The sequence below is a fragment of the Hordeum vulgare genome, chromosome 7H (genome assembly GCF_904849725.1).
Source record: "Hordeum vulgare subsp. vulgare chromosome 7H, MorexV3_pseudomolecules_assembly, whole genome shotgun sequence".
Lineage (NCBI taxonomy): Eukaryota > Viridiplantae > Streptophyta > Magnoliopsida > Poales > Poaceae > Hordeum > Hordeum vulgare.
The window spans coordinates 388108403-388129877 of NC_058524.1; the positions used below are offsets into that span (position 1 = coordinate 388108403).

A 21475-nucleotide genomic window follows, 5' to 3' on the forward strand; every position below is an offset into this window, starting at 1 on the left:
CATGATCATCGAGAACGAGCGTGTGTAAGATTTAGACTATCCTCAGTAACAATTTGTTGTATCGAAGTTTAATTATTTGTTTCAGTTGTAATAATAATTAAACTATTTTTTGACGAATTATTTTGTGTTTGTTTGATCTTTTTTGTTTCATATTGAATGTAAAATGTTATTTCTGTTCGAGCCTTTGATTTTTACCGCGCGTGGTGAAGCGGTACGTTGGCGCGTTAAAAAAACAGTCTTGTACTGTAATTTTATTTTACCTGCGGGGTCTGTTAAAGATGTTCTGATATACTATTCCGCACATGCATTATTGTTCACCCTAAACCCTAACTAAAAAAAGACTTTGAGAAGAAAAAAGGTCGAAGGAATAGAAGGATCTATATGCAATATTCCCTCTGATTGTCCGCCGCCGCATTTCCGAAGACCACTCCGGCGATGGCTATGCCACCGCGCAGCTCTGGGCCGTTCCGAACAAGGAAGGGGGCGAAAACGCGGCCGAGGAAGGCGAAAGCGGCGGCGCAGCTGGTGAGTTCAATCGCGTCATCCTGCACTTCTCGAAAGCTAGATTCGGGTATGCAAATTAGCAAAACAATGCATCTTCCGGAGAATTGTATCCCAAGACAGAGATTTCGTCGGGGAATTGGGGTGGACATTCTCCAGGAGTCCCAAGGACTTTTAATTCGAGCGCGAACGAATTTAAGAAGCTAGGATTGATAGAAACTGGGGATTTTCTGTTTGTTTATATCACACCCGTGCTACATTTCACCTCGCCTGGAAACTTGAGTCATAGTAACAACTCCACTTATCTCTTCTACTCCCTCTGTACCTAAATATAAGTCTTTTAAAGCTTTCACTAGGGGAAGTACATACGGATGTATATAGACATATTTTAGAGTATAGATTTACTTATTTTGCTCTGTATGTAGCCCTCTAGTAAAATCTCTAAAAGGACTTATATTTAGAAACGGAGGGAGTATTTGGTTGTGAGTGCAATTATGAACAATAAAAAACTGGCCGGAGTGCCTCCAAACTCAAGACTACTGTATTTTGGGATATGCATAATGTGGAGGACAAATCTTTGTGGAATTCTCAAAAGGAGAAGTGGGGAAATCTTCGTGACTATGACAAAAAAGGGTTTTCCCCCGCTTTGTATTACAAAGCAACCAGCCAGAACATCCAACGATAGGTGCTGGGGCAGAAACAACACAATCACGCCCAAAAGAAATGAAAAAGAAAATACAAAAGAAACAAATGCCGACATCGGCGGATCGACAAAAAACGCAAAATACTTGCGACCGCTGCACCCACCAAGAGTCTCCCACCAAGCTCCAGGACTCCAAAGCGCCGGTACCCATCAACACCTCCAAGAAGGAATACGACGATGACGACGTTGCTGCCAAGGGTTTCCCCCGGTACGCGACGAGGCGCGAGGAAGGGTAGCCCCGACGCCCTCCAGGAAGGTTCGGCGACACCCAAAGGCGTCACCGCGTCAGTGTCGGCCGGGCCGACAGGGGTTTCCCCCGATCCCAACCTGCACCTTGAGCGCTTCGGAGCCTGTTGCCAAACCGACCTACACCCTGCACCAACACGGTCTTGAGGCCCCCGCGTCATCTCACCACGGCCCCGTAAGGAGAGACCTGCACAGCGACGAAAAGGAGCCGGGACTAGGAGCAGCAGCACCGTCGGCCCGCGGGACGGCTCAACCTCCACCGTCAACGACGGCAGCCGGTCGGACGCAATAGCAGGAGCATACCAGGCCCATGGGCCACAGGCCCGGCCGGGACCCCCTCCCCCTTAAAGCTCCCACCATTGCGTTGCAATAGGCACGCCGTCGGCGCCGCCGCCCCCCGTCCAAGTTGCTCCTCTTCACCACCACGCAGAAGACAACGCAGTCACGCCGGGTGCCGGCCAGCTAGGACCCAGATGGGGTCCGCAGGGCCCAGATCTGGGCCGGGGCGCGCCGCCGGCCACCCCGCACCACCACGCCGCCCTGCCGCCAAGGAGCAGCGCCGCCACCTCACCCGCCTCCAGCCACCACCACCGGGTCGCTGGACCGCAGCCAGGCCGAGCTGCACCGCCACCGTCCCCTGCCCCGGGAAGGGGAACGCGCGCGCGGGGAAAGGAGGGCCCGCCGCCGGCGGCGGCTGGGAGACGGGGGAGGAGGACGCCCGCGGGAGAAGAGCTCGAGCGCCGCCCCGGCCACCTCCCGGGGAGGCGGCGCGAGTGCGGATCCGGGAGGGGGAGGAGGGGGACGGGGGCGGGGGCGCCTGACCGGCGGCGGGGGCGGACGGAGGGGGGAGGGCGGAATCCTAGTGATTTGCAAGATTCAGCCCAATAAACCGAAAAGGAGGTAATATCAAATCTTCGTGACTATGGATGATAGGTTTGGATTTCATGGTGATGATTTAGTTTCTCTATCGATAATTGAGGTACATTACCGGCTTACCGAATGGGTTCTATACTTTGTTGAAGATTTGAATGTGTCTTCCGTAAAACGCGGGTCTTCCGTAAAAATGTATGTGTTGGAACATTGGGTTAACCAAGAGCTTTTTATTCATGCAGAAATGAATTTACGAAGCTAAGAATGGTAAAAGAATTGGGAAACAGTTTTATGGCACTGGGGCTACATTGCACCTTGCCTAGAAATTTGAATCAAAGCAATAACTCCATTGCACCTTGAAGGATTGCATCTGCCACATTCACAGTGTTCTACTGGTGTCTTATTATTTTCCTTAGATCTGGTTTGTGAAAACGCAGTTATAGAAACATTAGTACGGCAGCGCTTCATGAACTCAAGGCTGAAACTATTTCTTGGAATGTGGAGGTCACTTATAGATAACGTAGTTCCCCGAAAAAAAACTTATAGCTAACATTTTTTCATATATTATAGCATTTGCCCTATTTGGAATAGCCAACTTATTCAGTAGATGATAAAACTGTCATACTCTGTCTTTGCAAAAAATTTCCCATCTGGCATCAAATGCTTGAAAAAAGCTACCATCAAAAGGACTGATCATGAGATCAGTCTTTCCCTGCTTTGATTTGCATATTGTACAGTCTCGAGTAAACACCATTGCTTGCTGAGACTAATGTTGCATGGCTACCCGTCTCTACCACCTCACCTTTGTCCATCACGACAATTACATCTGCATTTGTGACTGTGGACAGCCTGTGGGCAATCGTGATACTTGTGATCTTGCTTGAGAACTCACCTTTGCTTTTCCACCCTTTTGCACCGAGGGTGTTCATTACCACCCTCTCAGATTCACCATCTAGAGCACTTGTCGCCTCATCCAGTAGCAGTATGATGGGCTTCTTCAGTATAGTTCTTGCCACAGCTATCCTCTGCTTTTGACCTCCGGAAAGTTGGCTTCCTTTGTCCCCGACCACGGTATCATACCCTTTTGACAGGCTGCTTATGAAGTCATGGATGTTTGCCTCCATTGCGGCCTCCACTATTTCTGTTTCCGACGCGCCTTCATTTCCGTAGCTGATGTTCTGTCTTATCGACAGGTTGAACAAGATTGGCTCTTGCTGCACCAATCCTATCTGCTTTCTCAGGCTCTTGAGGTTGTAGCGTCTGATGTCCTTACCATCTATAAGTACTCGGCCGCTGCAAGGATTGTAGAATCTTAGCAGCAGAGCCAACACTGTGGATTTTCCCGAACCACTTGGCCCAACCAATGCGACCCTTTGGCCTGATTCAATAGCTAGACTGAAGCCATCTAGTATGATCACTTCTGGTCTCGAGGGATAGCTGAAACTGACATCTTCGAACTCAACGTTACCTACAATTCTGTCCTCACAGTTCAATTTTGGTTCATCCGGTACAATCTGTGTTTCTCTGTCGAGAATGTCTAGTGCAGGATCCAATATCGCAATGGCGGACATGATCATGGGGATCAAGGACCATAGCTCTGTGATGGAAGGTATCGTCATTGCAAATGCTTGGTATGATCGTACACAGTTTTCAAACGTTGCTAGTTTCCTTTCAAGCAGCACAATGGTATAACTCAATGCAATAGCATGTGTCATATGCCACAAGCAGAGGGAAATCCCCTGTACCACACCATACTTGATACTCTCGATCCTGCTTATCCGCATCGGTTCTTGCAATGCCAAATCTGCTTTCCTGAGTATTTCTTCTTCCTGAACAAAAGAGGCCACAGTGCGGATGTTGCTAACAGCCTCTGAAGTGAGTGAGATGAGCTTCCGGTGAGACTTAGAGTTGTCAGTGGCAAAACCTTTTGCTGACCTGACCTGTACAAGGCCAGCTATGAAGTGACATGGCATCATAGCCCATGTAACTAGACCCATCCTCCAGTTCACTGCTGTACTTATTGCTGTTGCTATAATAATTGAAGAGATGCATTGAACCATGACAGCCATTCGATCAGATATAATCGTTTTTACCATGGAGGTGTCACTGACAACACGTGAGGTCAGGAAGCCAACACTGTTTTTTGGTTCCTCAAACCAACCTATTTCACTTCGAAGAATGACTGCATTTATTAAAGAGAATTGCTGTTACATTGAAAACAAGAACACAGTATACTTTATTAAATGCAACTCGTGACTTTTGCCAGATACCTGAAAACAGGGCCTCCCTTAGGTTATTCATTGCCCTTTCGCCGACCAGGCCGTAGATATAGTGCTGGAAGATGTTACTGAAAAATGTTAACATCCCTATTAGGAACAAAATTATCGAGTACTTGCTGACTTTTTTATTTGTATCTGCATCGAGGTATGCCATGCCAACTGTCATGATATAGTAAGCAAATAGAGGCCTTGAGATCCCAGAGATTGCTGCTGCTGTGGAGCCCACCAGAACCTTTCCTGGCACCAGTTTAAAAGTTCCGAGGAATATCCTGTTGAAAGCAGACGTTCTCTTTCTGATCCCTTGCTTCAATTGCTTTGAGGTCGGTTCTGGTTTCTTCTCTTGTTCATGTGCAGCAAACGATTGTTCTTTATATGTTGCACTGTCTTGTTCTTCTTCGACCTGATCAGTAAATCTGTTTTAAACAAATAAACAACTGAGTAAACTATACTCTCTTATTCATCATTGGTTTAGTTTCAGAAAAAGACATATTTTCAACTTTACACCGATGCATCTTCTGGCATGTATGGCATCGAATAATTTTGGTTCATAATTCCACATGTACAATGCCATTATGGATTCCATAAATAAACATTATACAGTGCGAAAAGAAGTGTGCAATTGATTGCATTTACCTGTCTTCACTCTTGCCGGATTTCTTTTCTAGACTTTGCATACTGCATACACTCGAGTAGAATGTACTTCTCTTCAACAATTCTTCATGCATTCCGTGTTGAGCTACTCTCCCATTCTCCACAATGACAATCTTGTCTGCATTTATTATTGTTGACATTCTGTGGGCAATCAAGATAACAGTCCTCCCTTGCATAGCTCTGTCAAGAGCATCCTGAACTAGCTTCTCTGATTCTGAATCAAGTGCACTTGTGGCTTCATCAAGAAGAAGAATGGGAGGATCTTTTAGTATAGCCCTAGCAATAGCTATTCTCTGTTTCTGACCTCCTGATAGTTGCACACCCCTTTCTCCTACCTTAAGTGGTTGGCAATAAAGTATATGAGTGATGCTTACTATTATATATACTTGGTATGTACTCCCCCCCGTAAAGAAATATAAGAGTGTTTATATCACTACTTTAGTGATCTAAACACTCTTATTTCTTTACGGAGTGAGTAATTTTTTTTTAAATTATTTTTTTGAGAAAACGCAAAGGACCTTTGCGTTTCATTTTATTGGAAAGATAGAGTTTGTTTTACAGTCCTCCTAGGAGGCAGAATACAAGCATTCTAATGATACTTAGTGTACATCCCATGTCTGAGTAACTAAACTCTGTACAACTAGATATGTTTGGTGCAACAAATTGATGTTGTCCTAAGTATTTTGGTGGTGCATATGTACACTCTCTGTTTCACTATGCACCATCCGACAACGGAAACACTACACGCTCTGTTTCACTATGCACCATCCAACAAAGGAAACACTAAACCTAAGAAAATTTTAATACAAGATAACCTTAAATAACATACTACAACCAATCAGAGATTCCTGAAACAATTTAATAGGGGTACAGAGTGAAAACATTGCTATAGCTACACTCTTGGTTCCGTCAATGGACGGATATATTAAAATGGAGCTTCCCGAGGCCAGCCGCAAATAGTGGAATGAGGGAGTAACACATTGCATGAATGAACTAAAACAATATACCAGTGCCGAACTCGAAGTATAGACCACATTTGTTAAGGCTATTTAGACCTATCTGTTAATAACTTGAAATTATTTGACACAACCATACAAAATAGAAATATTTGTGAGGTTGTCACTAGTCTTTTGTTTCACAAACATAAAGTCTTACCTCAGTTGAGTATTGATCTGGAAGTTTGGATATGAAAGAGTGCACATTAGCTGTTTTTGCTGCTTCAATTATCTGTTCATCAGTTGCGTTCAGTTTTCCAATTCTCAAGTTATCCATGATAGTACCAGAAAATAGTGCTGGCTCTTGAGAGACTGAGCCTATATTTCTCCTCAGGGACTTCAGGTCAAGTTCCTTAATGTTTTGACCGTCAATAGTAATATCACCTGTGTTATTACATGCAAAAAGTCTGAAAGTTACACTATGAATCACCTGATTTTTTTCTCTAGAAAACTGGATTCTGTTTGAAATGCAAACATTTCATCACTGTGTATGTAACAAAAGCACTCATGAACATAATCGAACACAACAAATGAAGAATATAGACCTCAGGAAATATTTATGCTGGGATAGCGATCTCTTCTAGAAGCCTACCTGATATAGGATCATAGAATCTTTGAACCAGAGAAATCACAGTGCTCTTCCCACATCCACTGCTCCCCACAAGAGCCACCAGTTTGCCTGCTGGTATAACTAGTGTGAAGCCTTGAAGAATCAACTTGTCTTTACGGGACGGATATGTGAAATCCACCTCTCTTATTTCAATATGTCCAGTGACCTTTTCTAATATTCTTCCATTTGATTCATAATTTATTGCTGGTTTTCTTTTGATAACCTTAAATACTTCTCTACCAGCGGCTTTTGCTTGGCTGAAGGTCTGAAGATCCGGCGCGGCGTTTGAGAGATATCTGAAATTGCAGATAAAAACATCAGCTGGAGCGACATCACGTGGTATATGCTAGATTGCTGGAAATATAATACTCAGTATTACATCGCAGCGGAGAGGATATTAATGACTGCAGCAATTGTTTCACCCCCTTTTGCAGATCTTCTAGTTACTGCCAATGCTCCAATATAGATGGTCAATGAGTATGAACAGAAGGTTGCAATCTGTAACATTCCCAAACCTAGTCCTTTTGTAATTGCCTCTTTCTTGCCTAGCTTGTATTGCTTGTCCATGCATTTGATGAAGGATTTCATCGCCGAGTTTTCTCCAACAAATGAGAAGACGGTCTTGATATGTGAAATAGTCTGTGCATAGATTGTATTGATATGCTAAAAAATTAGTATGGCACTAACAAATTTAATATGGCAGAGGCTTAGCTCTAACAAGGCATGCATTTACGTAGTTACCTGTTCTACAACTGAGGTTGTTTCAGAGACCAAAGCTATCCTTGTCGTCGACATGCCAACCATCATTTTCGCATATGTTGCTCCAACCACGAGGAGCATCGGAACTACCAAAAATGCCATCATACCCACCTCCCAGCAACACACAAAGGCAATAATGACAGCAACTAAGAATGTGGAGAAGTTGGACATAAAGTGACCCATCTGAAGGGAAAAAAGGTAAGGCATGACCACGGTTTTGTTACCATGAAAAGACATTTTATGTGCTTCACTTGCTGAAACATGCAATACCTTCTCTCCAATTGCATCTTTTATGACACTCATGTGGTTGGTTGCTCCAGCCATGATAGTCGCAGTGGTTAAGTCAGTGTCAAAAGCTCCGATATCTTGACTGAGCACTGATGTCAGATATGCCATCTGCATGCCTGTCATTTGTCTTTGACTTGTATACATCCAGCACGCGATTTCTGTGGCAGGAGCATTGTGACAAAAAAGGTAAGACTGTTTATTGGAATAACACTAATGCTATTCATATTGCTAGTGCTCCCATCATTCAGTGTTCTCTTGTTACTGCACATGCGTACAAGTAACTAAATGAGGACTGGTGTTATTATGAAATCTGTCACCATCATAGCATACCTTCAGGTGTCTACTAGATGATGTTTGGTTACGGAATTCGATAAAAAACAAACTTTAGCCAGCTTGAACCATTCTCTTTGTAACTTCACTGATATATTAACGAGCCCCCGATCCACACTTTTCCGCAAGCTCAATCCAAAATCACTTGGTACACCAGCCTTTAGTTTATGTGAACTTACTCAAACTCTGGTTTACATGCAACTCGCAAAGAATGTCAGGCAGAAGGTAATTCAAGTTACTTTAGGTTATGTCTAATTTGATTGACCATGATTTTATGCAGCTTTTTTTACGAACAGTTTGTTAGAAGTTTTTTCTGCTGAATGTATGCCGTCAGGTTTTACTAGTGCTGTTGTTTTCATTTTCTCCATACTGAAGACTTGTTATTTTCTTCACATACACTCGTGCTTTTTGAATACTAGTTTAGTTCACTGTGATTTTCATTTGCTCACGCGGTATTCGAGCACTTCGACGGACTGTTGGGCACGGCCGTGGACCGGGCGCACACGCTTGACCTTGAGCAGCTCATCACGCCCGGTCATCTAGACAGCCTGGAGGCGCCATTCACCCCCGAGGAGATCTGGGCTGCGGTGAGCCGCATGCCGGCGCACAAGGCACCAGGGCGGGACGGGTTTACCGCCGAATTCCTGCGCGCCTGCTGGTGCATCATCAGGAAAGACATCATGGACGTCTTCGAGCAGCTGTATGCGCTACGTGGGAGAGGGTTTGGTAAGCTCAACCAAGCCTTGCTCACCCTGCTGCCCAAGCGCGCGGATGCCCACAAGCTAGGCGACTACCGGCCGATCTGCCTGATACACATTGTGGCCAAGATATTCGCAAAGGTTCTGTCGTTGCGTATCGCTCCTAAGCTCGACAGCCTTCATCGCCGGACGCACGCTCCACGACAACTTTATGCTCGTCAGGCAGTCTCTTCGGATGCTCCATCACCTGGGCGCGCCGTGCATTATGCTCAAGCTCGACCTCATGCGGGCTTTTGACTCCATATCCTGGCCGTTCCTCTTCGAGGTTCTGCGCCAATATGGATTTGGGGACAGGTTCAGGGAATGGCTGGCCATTCTCCTTTCCTCGGCCAGCACGCGAGTCATGCTCAATGGAGTGCCCGGCCCCCCGATCTGGCACCGTCGCGGGTTGCGCCAAGGTGACCCCACATCGCCGCAGCTTTTTGTCCTGGCGATCGACGCGCTTGCCCGCCTCATGCACCGGGCGCTCCAGACCGGCATCCTTCGGCGCCTGCACCCCCGCCGCAACATCCCGGCCATTTCTCTATATGCCGATGATGTGATGATGTTTTGCCATGCTGAGATGGAGGAGGTGCTCGCCGTGAAGAGCATTCTGGGCATTTTCGAGACCGCATCGGGCCTGCAGGTCAACTACGGCAAGAGCTCGGCCACGACCCTGCATGGCGGCGCGGATGGCACCGCCTTGCTGGAGGAGCTGGGCTGCCAGTCCGCGGACCTGCCCATCACCTACCTGGGCATTCCGCTCACCACCCGTCGACCCTCAGCGGCACAGATGCAGCCACTGGTAGATGCCGTGGCAGGCCGCCTCCCGTCATGGAAAGCATGGCTCATGAACAAGGCTGGGCGGCTGGCGCTGGTTAAATCAGTCCTCAGCGCGATTCCAACTCACCAAATGCTTGCCCTAGCGCCCCCGAAGAAGACTCTGAAACAACTTGAGAAGATCCAGCGTGGCTTCCTTTGGGCTGGTCGCGAGGCTGCGCTTGGAGGGCACTGCCACGTGAACTGGCGCACGGTCTGCCGGCCGCTCGCATACGGCGGCTGGGCATCCGAGACCTTGAGCGCACGGGGCTCGCGCTCAGACTCCGTTGGCTATGGCTATCGAGGACGGCTGCCGACCGAGCATGGCAAGGCCTCGACCTGCAGTTCTCCCCCGAGGAGCTCGGCCTGTTCCATGCATCCACCTTCATGGTGGTAGGAGATGGCCTCACTGCGCTGTTCTGGGAGGACCGATGGCTGCATGGGCAGTCAATACGCGAGCTCGCACCCCTGTTATACCTATGCATTCCCAAGAATAGAAGGAGAGCGAGGACGGTGGCGGAAGGCATCGCCGGCAATGCCTGGGCTCGAGACATTCGCGGCATAGTGGGCTTGCAAGAGATAGGCCAATACCTGAGGACATGGCAGCTCGTCGCACGCACCAATCTGTCCACTGAGCCGGACAAGCTCGTCTGGAAGTGGACGGCCACCGGCATCTACTCGGCGAGGTCTTGTTATCGGGCAACCTTCCAGGGATCATTGACATGCCATTCATGGCAGCTCATCTGGAAGGGATGGGTCCCTCCGAAGGTCAAGTTCTTTCACTGGCTTGTGAACCTGGACCGATGCTGGACTGCGGCAAGGCTCGCGCGCCGAGGGCTTCCCCACCACACCCGCTGCCTGTTATGCGACCAAGAGCCGGAGACCATCCTACACCTGCTACTCTCCCGCCCCTTTGCGCGGCAGACATGGCACGAGACACTATCCTGGCTGCATCTCCCGGCCCCGTTGCCGGAGCACGATGCCTCCATCCAGGACTGGTGGAGGAGGGCGAGGGATGTCACTCCATCATCACTCCGCAAGGCACTGAGATCTGTCGCGCTGCTGGTGCCCTGGATGATATGGAAGCATAGGAATGCGTGTGTCTTCGACCATATTCCTCCGTCGCTCGACGAGCTCTTGGATAGGATCAAAGATGAGGTTAGGTGCTGGGCTAAAGCCGGGGACAAAGGGCTTAGGGTAGTCTTGCCCCCATCCTGGGATGTCCACTAAACCACCATCTAACAATGCTGTAACCACCTCTTAGGAGGCTGTAAATTCTCTCCTTTTCAATACAAAGAAACGCAAGGCTTTTGCGTTTTCTCGATTTTTTTTTTCATTTTTTCTTAGATTTCTATAGACCTGCACTATGCTCCGTTTCAGGGCATAAGAACTAATAACTTGCATCTTTTGTTTACATTCTTAATAAAAATAACAAAGGCAGAAGCTTGTACTCACCAATTATTCCAGCAGGGAGTGTAATAAGTGCCAAGAACCACATATATGGAACTAACTGCAACAGCAAAACAAATGCAATGTCAACAACACGACAAAGAATTTTTCCTCCAATAAAATGGAAGAAAAGCATTTAACCAAACCAAATAATAATTATATAGGAGTATATAATAGCTTACAACTATTCTAGGTAGAAGGTAACCTTAGAAAGTTCATGGACTATGGCGTTCAGATCGTGTATGTTGTTGCCGACCGCGTCGACAGTTTTCCCGAGTATGTAATACGACATCGAAGGCGCCATGCCATGCACAAGGGAGCCCATGGTCCCTAACACCATGAACATCCAATCTAGTGCATCAGCGTAGCAAAGCAAGCCAAAGAACGGGAACGGCTCGTCCATGGCCACCTTTTCTGGCGTTGATGGTGTCGGCGGTGATGTGTTTTTCTTGTCAACAGCACTGTCGGGTGTACATGATTCGACGGGGAAGTCATTCTCTTGGATGGTTGGCATTGTGTTTGTAAGCATTGAGATAATTTGCAGGAGAGTAGCAAAGAGCAGCGAGCAAATATGTAGAGTAACAGGAGTAACTATATAGTTACAAGATAGAACAAACAATTGTTACTCCCAAGGTTTATATTATGTATGCACTACGTCAGCATGGAATCAAATACCAATAGTTATTGAATCGATCCTAGCGGTTGACGTTTTAGATTAAAACTAGGTTGCTGGCATGAACTAGGTTGCTGGCATGAACAGATCAACCCCTTGTGAAAATCCACAAGAAATAAATTATTTGTTTTTAGTGACGCGTGGAACTCAATTATTTGCTCGATGTCACATCATTGTGAAATACTAAGCATGAATCTTTTGTTGTTGTGTAAAATGCTACGCATGAATCTTTTGTTGTTGTTGTAACCAAATTGAGGGACACGAGGGCAATCTTGTTTTCATCTACGACTCACATAGAGTTAGGCCAGCTGCAGACTAGTCCAGATAGGCCATGACCAGGGCTATGACACTTGGTGAAAGCTACTCTAACTTTGATATTGTTTTGCATGTTCTTGTTTCCTTCCAGATTTGATTAAACAAACTTCCTAGCCTTGTTGCATAAAAGCACGATGCTGTGCTGAAACATCTTTCCAGTTTCTGTTGCAAAATATTTTCAGATTAGGTCAACATATAGAGTTGTCTAGTAAATTAAAATGATGGATGCCTAGGAGGAACTAGTTATCAGTTTAATAATAAGAATAGGCACCCCAAATTCAACTTGAAGAAGACTTGAACCTTGGTGGTGGTCTGTACATTCGCTCCCCGATCCTGTAGTTCTAGTAATAGGCAGTGGTTTCCGTTCAAGTCCACCTCTTAGGTGATAATATGTCCACAAAAGATACCAAGTCATTTTGATACAACCCTGTTCTCATGTCATATTTATTTACTTAGATTATGCTCCTTGTACTCACCAAATCTGGTGATCTGGCTTGCCTCGGTTGACCACTTTTGTTTTGTATTGTTTATAGGAGTAACAAGTTGAGTGTGCTATATATCATCGTAGGAGTGACCTAATTGATAGAAAAGAGTACTTCAGTATGATACTCCAAATGTGCCAAATATTAAGTTGGATGAAGGATAATATGATCCATTTTTTAACTCATGGACGAAGGATCTTGAACATATGAAGATTAGCTATGTTATTACAATCTGTCAACCGACGGTAAATGCATCTGAACAATACTGCAAATCCTGGAAAAGCACCTAATATATTTAGATTAGGTCTTTTGGCTACAATCGGGCTTGATCAGATAGAGCTATCAATCCTTCATGTTGCTTTGCAAGTGAAACAGCCTTGAGTAAACACCATCATCTCTAGATATGAGTGTTTGGTGGTCACCGATTTCAGCCACCTTCCCATTCTCCATCACAACAATCATGTCTGCATTTATGACTGTGGACAATCTATGTGCAACTGTGATGCTTGTAATATTGCTTGGTCGTTCGCCTCTATTCTTCCACTCCTTGGCCCCTAAAGAAGTCATCACCACCTTCTCAGACTCACCATCGAGTGCGCTAGTTGCCTCGTCAAGAAGCAGAATGTCTGGCCTCTTTAGTAGAGTTCTTGCGATAGCTATGCGCTGTTTCTGCCCTCCTGAAAGCTGGCCTCCTTTGTCTCCAACAACTGTGTCGTACCCTTCCGGCAGACCGCTGATGAACTCGTGAATGTTTGCATCCATGGCAGCCTGGATGATTTCAGTTTCTGAAGATTCTTCACTTCCGTAACTAATGTTATCTCTGATGGATGTGTTGAACAGAATTGGTTCCTGTTGAACTAGTCCAATTTGCCTCCTGAGCCATCTGAGGTTGTAGTCCCTTACGTCTTTGTTGTCAACTAGCACTGTACCTCTGTGTGGATCATAGAATCTCAGTATGAGAGCCAGGACAGAGGATTTTCCTGCACCACTTGGGCCAACCAATGCTACCCTTTGGCCAGGCTCAATGACTAGATTGAAGCCATCCAGGATGGTGATCTCTGGGCGTGATGGGTAGTTGAAGCTCACATCCTGAAACTCAATTCTCCCCACAATCCAGCATTCGCTTGTTGCTTTTGGTTCATCTGGCACAATCAGTGTCTCTCTGTCCAGCATGTCAAATGCAGGATTCAGTATTGTTATGGCTGACATGACCATGGGAATCAGGGTCCATAACTCTGTGATGGAAGGCACCGTGAGTGAGAATATTTGGTATGACCGTATGCTGTTCTCAAATGATGCTTGCTTTCTCTGAACCAGAACTGTGGTGTACCAGAGTGCCACTGCGTGCGCGATGTTCCACAGGCATAGCGAGATCCCTTGGATTATCCCATACTTGATGCTCTCAATCTTGGTAATTCGCATGGGTTCTTGCAGCGATATTTGTGCTTTCCTCATGATTTCATCTTCATAAACAAAGGATGCCACGGTCCGGATGTTGCTAGCAGCCTCCGAAGCAAGGGACACGAGTTCCTGGTGAGCGATAGCAGCGTCGCCGTAGAATCCTTTGGCTGACCTGGCTTGGATGAGGCCGCCGATGAAATGGCATGGCATGACTGCCCATGATACTAAACCCATCCTCCAGTTGACGCACATGCTTACTGCTGTTGCTATCAGGATTGAAGAGATGCATTGCACAATGACTGCCATCCTATCAGATATGATGCTCTTGACTGTTGATGTGTCACTGACAATGCGTGAGGTAAGAGACCCTACACCATTCTTTGGCTTTTCAAACCAACCAAGCTCATTTCGGAGCACAGCTGCAGTGTATTAAAACAAAAAAACTTGTCATGTTGTGAACAGTGAAACTCTTGCAATATGTTGACAAGAATAGTGAAAAAAAGTTTTCACATGGCATACATGAAAAGAGGGCCTCCCTTAGGTTTTTCATTGCCGTTTCTCCAATAACACCATAAATGTAGTGCTGCAAGATACTACTGGCCAGTGTGACCATCCCAGCCCCGAAGAAAATCAAAGAATATTTGCTGACTTTTCTTTTTGCATCTGAGTCGTAGTATGCCACGCCAATTGTCATGATGAAGTAACCAAACAAGGGCTTTGAGATTCCAGAGATGGCCGCTGCGGAGGAGCCTAATAGAATTTTTGCAATGTCATCTTTATGTAGCCCATACCAAATTCTGAAGAAAGGAGGTATTTCCTTTCCGACCTCTTGCTTTGATTGCTTTGAGTTTAGTGGTTCTAGTTTGTTCTGTTGTCCTTGCTTTGTGGAGGGCTGTCTGTTGTATGCTTCATCAGTTTGTTCTTCTATTACTTTATTATCGCAAGGGCTGTTTCATAAATCAACATAAACAAATTAGTAAATTCTTATGGAGTAATCCTACTTTCTATATTATCACTTAACTTCCATGCCATAGATTTGTGAGCATCACCTAACCCTTAAAAATGGTATACAAATTCTTGTCATCAGCATCTTGGTAAAAGTGAGTTCAGTTACATTTTGGAAAATCTTTAGCGAATAATCATGAAGGGCACAGCTCCGGAGTAAATGTTTACCAATTTCTTAACTAGTAAATGCTACAGTTGAGACACGTGAATCAACTGCATCGCTGTCAACTGTGTGAAAAAATGCATCAAGTCAACTAAGCGGAAAAATGCAGTTGAATCAACTGAATGCAAAAATGAAGTTAAATCAACTACAACGGCATCAACTGCACTGTTTATTAGATTCTTATGGGGTAAACGTGTACTACTTAGCAAAACATATCATGCTATACCTAACATGCATATACTGTTTTTTCATCAAGAAGCATAAAACGTTGGTGAAACAAAGCTTTCCCTTAGCTAAAGTTAAGTTACCTTGCTACCATCTTTCCAGATTCCTTCTCAATATTTTGCATGCTGCATACATTTGAGTAGAATGTACTTTTCTCGAGCAACTCTTGATGTGTCCCGGTCTGTGCTACACTTCCATTCTCTACGACAACAATGGTATCAGCATTTACAATTGTGGACATCCTGTGGGCTATCAGGATAACTGTCCTCCCATGCATGGCTCTCTCAAGTGCATCCTGCACTAGCTTTTCTGATTCTGAATCAAGGGCGCTCGTTGCTTCATCCAGAAGGAGAATTGGTGGATCCTTCAGCATTGCCCTTGCAATAGCTACTCTTTGTTTCTGGCCTCCTGATAACTGCACACCTCTTTCTCCTACCTGATGAACCAAGATGTTTAAGGCACAAGGGGAGTTCTTTAGAAGAAAACTTGATATACGTGAACCATTACAGAACCATCCACGATTCTCCAACAAGATCAAGTTGTGGCTATTTTAGATTTTTGAACTTCTAATTCTAATATATCAACTACTCATTGTACTTTATTCTTGGAATTTTGTTGATGATAAGATAACAGGACACAAAACCCTATGGCCATCATATACCAGTACTCTCCTTGTCAGTTTTATGATTTATCTTGCACTTTCACACGGTTCTTTGGAATATGCACTCATTGTGCTTGGTTTATTAACTGTACAACCAAAAATGATTTGTTGTGTTTTTTTTACTACTAACCTCTACTTCTGTTGTTCTGGCTTCCGTTGCAAGTTGTATGCACATTTGATTTTCAGTCAAAGCTCTGTGTGTTTTTCCTGTTTAAATTTGGAAGTTCATATGCAGTGTTACTATCGGAAGGTCATTTGCATACTACTCACGATTATATTTACTTTACCAGCCAACTTCGTTGTAATATAACATTATTGAAAGAACAGTGTTGACAAAGTGCCAACTATGAGTCTGATAAAAGAAAATGCAATTGCCATGATCATAAATAATACCGCGTTTTTGTCAAAGCGCCAATCACAAATCTGATGGGAAAAAATAATCATATTTTCATCGTAATAGCATCACAATGTTATGATTCTAACTTGCAATGGTCTTACACCTCTATTCATGTTTAATTACAGAAACTAGCCAGCCTTCAGTCAAATATACAAAATTACCGTTTTATTGCATTCCTTGCTCTGGTGAACACATACGTACCTCTGTTAAGTATTCATTGGGAAGTTTAGATATGAATGAATGCACATTAGCTGTTGTTGCTGCTTCAATTATCTCTTCATCAGTTGCATCCATTTTACCAATCCTTAAGTTGTCCTTGATTGTACCAGAAAACAGCGATGGCTCCTGAGATACTGAAGCTATATTTCTCCGCAGGGATTTCAGATCTAGTTTCTTAATACTGTGGCCATCAATGAATATGTCACCTGCAACATTATGTCTCATCACTAACTGAAACATCATGACTAGTTTAGCTTGCAAGTACATAGGCATTTTAATTGATGAGAGCCAAATTCTAACCTTAATTTTGACATAGAACTTTACACTAAGCAAAATAATAATAATATACACTTATTGACTTAGATCACACATACAGTTGCACCAGGCAAATGATGGAAGCTACCTGAGGTTGGATCATAGAACCTTTGAAGTAGTGAAATAACTGTGCTCTTCCCACAGCCGCTGCTTCCTACCAGAGCAACGACTTTGCCCGCGGGGATGGACAGTGAGAATCCTTGGAGAATTGGCTTATCCTGGCGGGAGGGATAGGCGAAATGCAGCGCATGCAGTTTGATCTCTCCATAAACCTTTTCTAATACAGCTCCACCCTTTCCATAACTTATGGATGGATTCCTTCTGATCACCTTGAAGACCTCTTTTCCTGCAGCCTTTGCTTGATTAAAGGTCTGAAGGTCTGGTGCAGCGTAGGTAATTGATCTGCATTCCATGTGGTGAAAGCAGTCAAGTCTATTGATTATAATTCATGAAAAAAGAAAGAATATGCACGCATACTAGTAACTATGTGCCTTGCAAAAATTCATATTTGAATGAAAATAGTTTAGGTGACTGAAGCAATCAGCAAGGGTGTAGTTTTATTACATTGCGCCAAAGAGGATGCTCATGATGGCAGCTATCGTGCCACCTCCTGTTGCTGTCCGGTTGCTTACTGCAACTGCCCCAATCCAAACCATCAGTGCCCATGAACAAAAGGTCACTGTCTGGAACAAGCCCAGCCCTATTCCCTTTATCATCGCCTCCTTCTTGCTTAGTTTGTATTGGTTGGCTGTGCACTGCACAAAGGATTTCATGGCCCAGTTCTCTCCGACAAAGGAGAAGACAGTCTTGATATGTGACAAAGTCTGCCCACAAATGCACACAGGGATTACAAACTTAAATTTTGTCTGGTAACAATTTTAGTTTTTAACATTTCTGTTATTCAAATAACCTAGCTTCAGGTATGGAGCGTTGACTTGTCTAAGTAGTTACCTGTTCTACAAGGGATGTTGCTTGCGAGACAATAGCATTGCGTGACAATGATATGACATTCATCTTTTTCGTATATGTTGCTCCAATAGCGAGGATCAGGGGAATGACCAGGAAGGAGAGCATCGCGACTTCCCAGCAGCTGGCAAATGCAATTATCATGCCAGCAAAGAAAGTGGAGAAGCTTGCGACGAAATGACCGAGCTGCAGAAAATTGATCTCAGATGCAACTTCTCCACAGAACTTTAGAAATCATACAGTTAATGTTCGGTATGATTGTGAAATGCATTACCTTCTCACCAATTGCATCTTGTATGATATTCATGTGGTTGGTTACCCCGGTGATGATGTTTGCAGTGGTCAAGTCTGTGTCGAAGGCCCCAACCTCTTGATTGAGAACTGATCTCAGATATTCCAGCCGCATGCGCGCTAACTGCCTCTCACTCGAGTATATCCAGCAGGAGATCTCTGCAGCCAGGTTATCAGGGGAAATGTAAGCAATGTTTTGCCAGCCATATTGCTACCATTAGATCTCCTATAATTCTCATTTTTTCGAACATAACCAAGTACTCCCTCCGATACATATTACTTGTCGCTCAAATGGAAATATCTAGCACTGAAATACATCTAGATACATCCATTTCAGCGACAAGTAACATGGATCGGAGGGAGTATTATTTTTCTAATATATCATTCTACCTGCACATTACTGTACTACTGTATTTCTATTAGAGTTTGGGACGTGCTTTTATGTTCTTGCGAAGAAAATGGATTTTGAAGCAATAGAGGTTGGACAAACGCGATCTATTTTGAGCAATCAATGAGTGAAGTTTGTAAAATCAGATGAAAAAACAATGGAAAATATTTTTAAAGAAGTTGTGGAGTCTATATTTTACATTCTTGTCTCTCCATATTAATTCCTTTTTGAACCACTAGAGGCGAATGCAAATAATGTATGGCTTGTTATCATTTCTTTTTACCAAACGAAATGCAACATCCTTCATCGAAGAAATTAAAGTTAAAGGTGCCTTGAGTCTTGACTTACCGACCATTCCAGCAGGAAAAGTAGCTGCCGCCATATACCATACATAGGGAACCACCTTCAAGCATCAAGGAGGAAAAAACAATGGTATTAAAAGCAATTGTAGACCAATACTCCCTCCTTTTCGGTTTATAGGGCTCATCTCAAAAGTTTCAGATTTTCATTATATTAGGCTCATTTTGAGTCTAATTGAGTTAAAGTGCTTCGAGTCCAATGCCATATTTAATTCATAGAGATTAGAGAAAGGAAATTAGTGGCTATGCATGCATCTTTTTCTACATTCACCATGCAAGTCCAATAAGAAGGAGGATGCTACATTTATTGCCTCAGAAATTGAATACGTGAGAAATATTTCATTGACTAGTTAAAACTAGTGCCATCCACTCACCATTCACCTTGGTTGATGAGATTTCAGATTTGAGCCCTACAAACCGGAAAGGAGGGAGTACAACCCAAGTTCAGGAGGGTAATATGTGCATGCATACTTACCTTGTACAATGCATGGACCATGGCCTCCTGATCATTTATGTTGGTTCCAAAGGCATCAAGCGCTTTCCCGAGAAGGAGATATCCGATCGGGAATGCCATGCCATGGATGGCAGACCCGACGGTTCCCAAGGCCATGAGGAGCCAGTCCACCTTATCGGCGTAGCAGAGCAGCCCGAAGAACGGGAATGGCTTCTCATCAGCACTAGCTGCTGGGATGGTGCTCCTCCTGTCATCCGTGTCATCATGCTGAGATGATGAAATGGAGTGGTCTTCATCATAGGCTGTGGCCATTGTTTCCGGTGGTCTTGGTTGCGCTTTTGCAGCAGGGAACCATGGAAGAGGAGGTGCATAGATGGTATGGTATTATAGGCGTAGGTGTTGCATACCGGGGTGCATGTTTACATGTAGATGCTGACAAACATGTTTCCAAAAATGGTGTGAAACAATAACCGTAGGTACTCCCAAGGTTGAAAACAAACTATGCCGAGTTGGTCAAGGTATACGTTAGCATATTACATCGATTTTATGTAGCGGTGTTTTGCTTTAATTTTGACAAGGCTCAGCGTGCTGCCAGGTTCATTTTTCGCTGGAGAATGAACGGCTTGAAATAACATGGCTGTTGGTTGTGTTGGAATAGAGAAAGTATGTGATACGTTAATGATGTTTTGCATATTTTTCTGTGTGAAACAACTCAATTAGTTCCTTAACCTTGACTTCTTAGATGCACCTGGCAACCAGGTCCGTTAATGATGTCTAGGATCTCACTTGAGAGATCCCCAAAGCTGCCAGTTAACTATATTTCTGGCATCCTGGAGGTGTTATGATTCCTTAAAATAGGTGAATATGTAGTTAAGATCAAGAAACTTCTGATGTGCGTAATATGTTGTTAATGAGTGCTTACATAACCAATGCGGGTATCTCGGAATAACTGGGGCATAATTTGAGCATATGCTTCTTCAGCCTGCAAATAAAACTCGAGGTTGTCGATGTCTTGTGTGTCGGCAACCAGCTCGGAGTGTTTGTTTGCACCTGCACCAGTTTGCCGATGCACTCCTGTCCAAGAAGGAGCGTCCAAAGGGAAAGAATGCAGCACTTCTCCTGGAGCATGCCATTATATCTGTTGTCGGAACTCATGCATGCTCATTGCTCAACAAGTTGTGGCCAAAGCTAACAGCTGCGCCGTACCACATTGTGCGTGCGGGTTTTCAGCAGGGCAGCTGTGTGGTTTCTTCTCGGATTTTCGGAGATGTTTTGCACCTGGTTTTTCGAGATTCAGCCCAGAAGGCCGACTGGAAGCTAGAGAGGAGACAAGTTGTGGCAAACATGTGTTGTTTCGGCAGTTATTTGTTTCTTTCCCAGGGGAAGTGCAGGCGGATTAGACCTTTCTAAACACGTCATCATCAATAACAATTTCATTGATGGGATAAGCGGAGAATATCCGACTGACGTCCTGAAGGTGCCAAACGTGACTAGTTCAAATGCCCTGTTAAGAATTCAGACTGCCGTCTCATGCGTCTGTCTGTATTCCAACTTCTCATCTCCGTTCCGCATGATTTTGTGTGAAATTTTACCGGTAGGGTATCCGCGTGGAATATATGATGGAACGATGTGGCCTTATGTGTAGATTCTCTTATTATAACCAAAAAGAGAGCAATGCAACGATCTGGAAAGAATTTGTCACCATATATGGTGGTGTTTATCGGGAGCGACTATTCATCACACGCCTGCATTCTTTTTGCCGTTCAGTCAAATTCGCCATTGGATTGTAATCTAACGGATGGCATTTATCTTCCTCCTCCTCACTACCCCTGTCTCGCCTTCGGCGAGTTCATGCATGGGCCTCGTGCCCGCGTCCCTGTCTTATGGCTCCATCTAATCTGAGAGGGCCCACCACCCGCACTTG

The 21475-nt window shown here is 44.6% G+C and overlaps 1 long non-coding RNA gene across 8 annotated transcripts; it reads left to right on the forward strand.

The window, feature by feature from the left end:
- The first annotated feature begins 350 nt into the window (after positions 1–350).
- On the forward strand, positions 351–20233 carry LOC123407051. 8 transcript variants are annotated; one of them, XR_006612530.1, is made up of 8 exons: positions 351–525; positions 4745–4919; positions 7099–7194; positions 7290–7812; positions 7935–8088; positions 18134–18311; positions 18399–18534; positions 19499–20233. It is a non-coding gene; the product is annotated as an uncharacterized LOC123407051 (long non-coding RNA). The 8 variants fall into 8 exon arrangements; XR_006612533.1 differs by lacking the exon at positions 4745–4919 and adding an exon at positions 19099–19170 and having other exon boundaries at positions 19492–20233; XR_006612532.1 differs by lacking the exon at positions 4745–4919 and adding an exon at positions 19099–19170.
- The last annotated feature ends 1242 nt before the right edge of the window (positions 20234–21475 follow it).